This window comes from Peromyscus eremicus, chromosome 19, assembly GCF_949786415.1.
Source record: "Peromyscus eremicus chromosome 19, PerEre_H2_v1, whole genome shotgun sequence".
Taxonomy (NCBI): Eukaryota; Metazoa; Chordata; class Mammalia; order Rodentia; family Cricetidae; genus Peromyscus; species Peromyscus eremicus.
The window spans coordinates 7,653,914-7,660,405 of NC_081435.1; the positions used below are offsets into that span (position 1 = coordinate 7,653,914).

At 36.7% G+C, this 6,492-nt stretch overlaps 1 non-coding gene across 1 annotated transcript; it reads right to left on the reverse strand.

Annotated features, from left to right (window-relative positions):
* Window positions 1-3,912: 3,912 nt before the first annotated feature.
* LOC131896250 (U6 spliceosomal RNA) lies at window positions 3,913-4,019 on the reverse strand. Its single transcript, XR_009375410.1, has one exon. It is a non-coding gene; the product is annotated as a U6 spliceosomal RNA (small nuclear RNA).
* Between the last annotated feature and the right edge of the window lie 2,473 nt (window positions 4,020-6,492).

The following is a 6,492-nucleotide window of genomic DNA, read 5'->3' on the forward strand; positions in this document are numbered from 1 at the left end:
CTACAAGAAGGTAAGGCCTCCCATGGGGAGTCAGCAGAGCCTGTTACATTCAGTAGAGGCAGGTCCAAGCCCCTCCCCCTGCCTCAAGACTCTGCAAGGTGTCCCACCATAGGTAGTGGGTTCCAAAAAGCCAGCTCATACACCAGGGATGAATCCTGATCCTACTGCCAAGGGGCCCCTTAGGCAGATCAAGCTACACAACTGTCTCACTTATGCAGAGGGCCTAGTCCAGTCCCTTGGATGCTCCACAGGTGTTGGTCTAAATTTCATGAGTTCCCACTAGTGTGGTTTGGTTGTCTCTGTAGGTTTCCCCATCATGATCTTGTAATCAAATTGGTGAATATCCTAATTGTCATCATAGAGCTTTTCTCCAGTAACTGATGGAAGCAGATGCAGAGATCCAAAGCCAACACCAGGCAGAGCTCCAGGAGTCTAGTCAAAGAGATAGAAGAGGGATTCTATGAGCAAGGGCATCAAGATCCTGATGGGGAACACTGACTCTTTACAGTGGCCTGGCTTGTTTGACTCTGGGGTTTGTTGGTTAGAAACAGTAAATACATTTTGACTTACAACCATTTCAATTTATAATGGTTGCATCAGGAATTAAGCCCCTCCTTAGTTGGAGAACATTTAAACTGCTCAGTTTCAATGACATTTTGGTTAAAATGTTGTTTTGATCTTGACTAAATATTTTATAAAAACTAAGTCAAAGTAATGACCACGTATATAAAATACTAACTTTTATGTTGTTGGGTTTTATTTATATTTAATGGTCAAGTGTAGCAAAATGCACTTCACTTTTAACATGTTCAGCTCAGTATTAGTTGTTATAGTCTGGACATTCTGCAGCCATCGCCACTATCTGGTACTGAAATCTCTTCCTCATTCCAAGCAGGAACTCTGACCCCATTAAACAAGAACTCCAAATTACCATCACCTCAGTTCCCTGAGGTGTCTATGAATTTGTACATTTAAAATATTTCACGTGCAAAGAATCATATCATTTTATTTATAATATGTACAGCATATTTTAAACAAACTAGTGATTGAAGGTTCATTTTATTTCGACATGTACCAGATTCTATTCTTTTCATGACTGAATACTCTTCAATTATTTATGCATATAGCACACTTCAGTTATCAACTCTACCAATAAATACTTAACATTGTTTCCATCTTTTTCCTGCTGTGGATAACAATGGTAATAATAATAATGTGCAATGAATATCAGCATGCAATTATTTTGTTGGAGTATCTACTTCCAATCTTTTAGCTAAATTCTAAGTAACACAATGACTGAGTTGGGTATTATTTTTATTTTAGCTTTTTTAATAAATACCAAACCCTTCTCCATCACATTGAGTTACAGTGTATGTTAATTATTCCAATCTTCTAGATTCTCCACAATATCATCATACTTGTAATTTCTTGATATTTTGGCATAAATTGTTCTCATGGTGTGGATGATATCTCTTTGAGACTTTTATTTGCATGCCCCATATATAATAATCTTAAGTAACTTTCATAGGAATGGCCATTTTCATATTTGTTTTAAATAAACATTTGCCAGATTGTGAAGTGTATTTTATCTTTTTGTTGAATTATGGTTAGATATTAAATATAATAGATGATAATAGGGACAATAGACCCTCATGATATTTGATTTGCAGATTCATTTTCCACATTCTGAAACAATCTTTACACTTTCAAACATATCCTTTGACATACAGAAATTCTAACTTTTAAAAATTTAATAAAATTACACTAGCCATTTTGTCCTTATTTTTTTAAGAAGATATGGGTGAATTAACTCCCACAGGCTTTTAACTTTGGTAATGTCTTAATCTGCCCTCGTTTCTGAATGGGTTCTGTTGTGCCATAGGCTTCCTGGTTGATGGCTTTCTTTTTTCCAGCATTTATAAAGTGAACTGTGTCATCTCTCTGTCTTCTAGTCTCCATTAATTCTGATGAAAATTGAAGTCTCCCTTTGGACAAGCTATTTTTTTTTTATTATACAATAATGTGCCTCAAATGTGTGTCCTTTTCAGTTTATCCTTCCTAAAGCTGAGTGAGATTTTTTGGAATCAATTCTTGGATATTTTAATGCTAATGTGTGTGTGTGTGTGTGTGTGTGTGTGTGTGTGTGTGTGTACATGTGCATGTGCATGTGCATGTGTATGTGTGTGTTCCTGTGTGTGTGTGTGTTTATGAAATGTAGGAAGTATTCAGCCATTATTTTTTTTTCAAATATCCCTTCCTGCACCTTTCTTTCTCTCTTCTGCACCTGGGACACCCACAGTGCGTACATAGGTACACTTGATGGCATGTTACGTGTTCTCCAGAAAACATTAAACTGCTTTCTTCATTTTTTCTTATAGATCAGACTCAAAATATTAATTTTTGTTCCAACTGCTGAATATTTTCCCTGTTTGTTCAAGTCTTAGTTTTGAGTTTTGTTGATTATTTTCTGACTGTAATTGTACTTCTTAGTGTTCCAGTTGTGACCTGATTCTTCATTTAAACTTTCTTCTCTCTTCATGTTAAGCCTATACCATTTTGTTTGCTTCCTTTTCTCTCTTTATTGTATTTTCTTGTTTATTTCAGAAAGGTCTCAGTGTCTAGCCAAGGCTGGCCTCAAATGTGTGGTGATCAGCTTGTCTCGGCTTCATAAATCTTAGGGTTACAGCCTGGACCACCACACCCAGCATTTGCTTCTCTGTTTGTATTTTCTTGGGATATTTAACACTGTGCTTTTGAAGTCTTTGCCTTCTGAGGCTGATGTCTAGACTTTCTCATGAATAGTTCCTGCAAATTAATTTTGTTCTTTTAAAAAACTGTACTTTTCCTATCTCTGTGTGCCTTTTCATGATACTAAGGGAAATAAGCTTCACAAAAAGAGCACATATCTCATTCTTTTTATATAAATTTCTTTAGAAGCAAACTGGCTACATAAAGCAGATTAGTGGTTATCTAGAATTGGATAAAAATTGTTATATACACACTTTGCAGGATAATGGAAATTCTTATTTTCTTTCTGGCAATGATTTTATGATCTATCTCCACATCAATATTGACAAAATTGCATATTTTAAAAATGTTGAGCTTATTGCACATTGATTATATCTCATCTCAATGAAGTTGCAAAAGATAAAATTTACAGGAAACTCCATTTTTAAGAAATGTATAAATCTAAATTTAAACCTGCTTAAAAACTGGATATTATATCAAAATTATGTGTATGTGCATATATAAGTATGTACATATATGTGTGTTTGCATGCATATAATATATTTGTGCATGTGTATGTATGTATGTATATGTTTACATGTATAATATCCCTTCCCCTCTCATTAAGAAACATCATTGCCTCCAATAAAGTTTGGTAATATTGATATCTCTGGCACTAGTGAGATTTATCCACAACTGAAATTATTCTGAAAAGTGAATAAGATTGAGATTAAAGTTTCTCTGGCCATTTAAAGTGAAAATTGTATTGAAGGAGGCTTTTTTTGTACCTTATCTACAACACCACAGAAGGTATGGCAGTGGAAGTAAGTGTGGGATTCTGTACCAGCCTCACCCCAAGTAGGACTTGACTGTATTTACATTGTGTCCCAAATAAAATACAATTTCTTCATTCCACTCTTTGTCTCATTTCCTCAGATTTCTACTTTATTTTCCTTTTCTTCTTTTCTTGTGTTGTAAAACAAAGAAGAATGGGAACTTAGAGAAGAGCAAACCCATTTTCATTGACTGTTTGCGGAGCCAGCATATATTTATGCTTCAGTTCCTTCTGTTATTTCCTAGACTACTGACCCCAACCTCAGCTCCAAATATTGTTTGCCAAGTACTTGGAGTGAAGTGTGACTTTTGGGGGTAAAGTAGTATACCATGTTTAACAAAGTAGGCCTTCTTATATTCCAATTCTTCACAAATTTGCGAGTCATCTTTGCTCAGGGGCCATGCTAATCTTGTCATTCTCATTCTAATTTTAGTACATGTGCTGCCAAAATGAGCATATAATTCCATTTTTCTTATAATGCATTTCCATCCATTCATTAAAATTATGTAGAAGCAAATCATGATCAGAGGTGATGAGTGTGCAAGACAGATGGATTTCTTATCATTCATGGAACTCAATAATATCCTACTGTAGGGGGAAAAATCCAGGGGATATAAACACATGTATATTTAAAGTAGAGAAAGAGTTGGGGAGGAATAATGTTTTAAATATCAGGGCTAGAGAAGTTCTGTGGAGAGCTATTTGAGCAGAACCAACCTCTCTGGCCACATTACTGACCCTGAGACCTACTGATCTTGCATTGTGCATTAGTTAGGGTTCTCTCGAGTAACAGAATATACAGAATGAATATACAGAATATACAGAATGAATATATATATATATATATATATATATATATATATATATATGAAGAAAAATGCCCCAAAGGAAGTGGTACTATTAGGAAGTATGGCCTTTTTGGAGTAGGTGTGACTTTGTTGGAGGAAGTGCATCACTGTGGAGGTGGGCTTTGAGGTCTCTTATGATTGAACTATGCCCAGTGTCACAGTTCACTTCCTGTTACCTGAAGATCAAGATTTAGAACTCTCAGCTCCTTCTCCAGCACCATGTCTGCCTGCATGCCACTATGTCCTGCCATGACAATAATGGACTAAACTTCTGAAGCTGTAAGCCAGCCCCAATTAAATGTTTTCCCTTGTTGTGATCATGGTGTCTCTTCACAGCAATTGAAACTGTAACATACACATATACACATACATATACATCCACACACATCCACACATACGCATACACACACACATCTATGTATAAAGTGGTTTATTAGAATGATTTACAGCCTGATGGACCAGCTAATCCAATAATGGCTGACTAATCCAAGAATCCAAAAGTTGCTCAGTCCATGAGGCTGGTCTTCAGTAGATGCTGGAATTCTAAAGAAGTAGGCTCTAATGCCAGTCAAAGAATGGACTTGCTAGCAAGGCAAGAACAATCAGGAAAAAAAAAAAAAGCTTTCTTCTTCTATGTCCTTACATAGGCTTCCAGCAGAAGGTGCAGCCCAGATTAAAGTTGTGTTTCACTGCCTCAATATAAAGATTAAAGGTGTGTTTTTTTTCCCCAGATCAAAAGATCTGAGTTAAATTTTTGTCTTCCTACCTCCAGGATCCTAAGTGGAAGTGGATCATCCCACTTCACATTAAGCAACCATCCCCCACAGTTGTGCCCTCCATTTGGGAGTTTTAGTTAATTCCACATACAGTCAAGTCGATAGCTATCACACATTGCACAGCCAATTGCCCATACTGTTTGGCTTGGAAAAAAAGAGGGGGCAGTTTCTGAAATCAGGTTATATTAGGTGTGGTCATCCACACTGACATAGTTCCAGGTACAGAAGAAAGTCTTAGAGTTGTGGTAAACAGGTCAATGATGCTGGGATTCATTGCATTTTTTTCTGTTCTTTGAGAATTTTATATATGTATACAATATATCTTGATTATATTAACCCCTATTCTTTCTGCTCCAACTCTCTCTGCTCCCCAACACCTCTCTTTCCAAATTTCAGACACTTTTTAAAATATATGAATAGGTTCCTGAGTCCAATTGTTGCTGCCTATGTAAGCATGCATGTGGAGTTATCCAATGGGGCATGGACAGCCTACTCATGGAATACACCAGGTGAAACATAACTCCCACCATAGTAGACATCAAGTGTCAATAGCTCCTCAGCCAGGGTTAGGGCCTTGAGAGCGCCTTCCCCTTCCATCTTAGAATTTTTAACTGACTTGATCTTGTATAGGTTCTATGAGGATAACCACATGTGCTATGAGTTTATGTATTCAGCATCCACAACATATCTGTAGTCCAGCACTTCACAACACCCCTTTCTTTTGGGACTTACATCCTTCCTGCTCTCCTTTACTTGACCCTTGCTGGGAGTGGGTGCTGATGTGAATGTACAGCTGAGAACTCATAGTTGCTTATTCTTAGTACTTGGACCAGTTTGGAGCCTCTGCATCAACTATTACCCACTTCAATAAGAAGTTTCTATGATTTGACTTCTGGGAGGAACATCATCATTTGAGATTATATTTTCTTTTTTATGCTAAAATTTGTGACCACCTCTTCTTAAGAAATAATTTGTGTCCTAAAAATCCTATTCTATCAAAGCCACACAATTATATGTCCATTCAGTCATACAACTATCATCTGTTTGTCCATCTGTGCACATATGTATCCATTCATCCAGCTGTGACTCAGAGGGTATGGTAGTAGAAGACCAAGAGCATCTCAAATCTATAGTCTAAACAAAAATGTTTAGAAGGCAGTTTGCCAGTGTGACCAATAACAAACCAACGTTAATAGGTTCTCCTAAGACTCCCATAGCTATCGTGGCTCTTACTTGACTATTTAATACTTGATCAAAATAGGTGCAGGACCAATTTGGTGTCTGCCTTCTTGGGCCCTACGTCTAA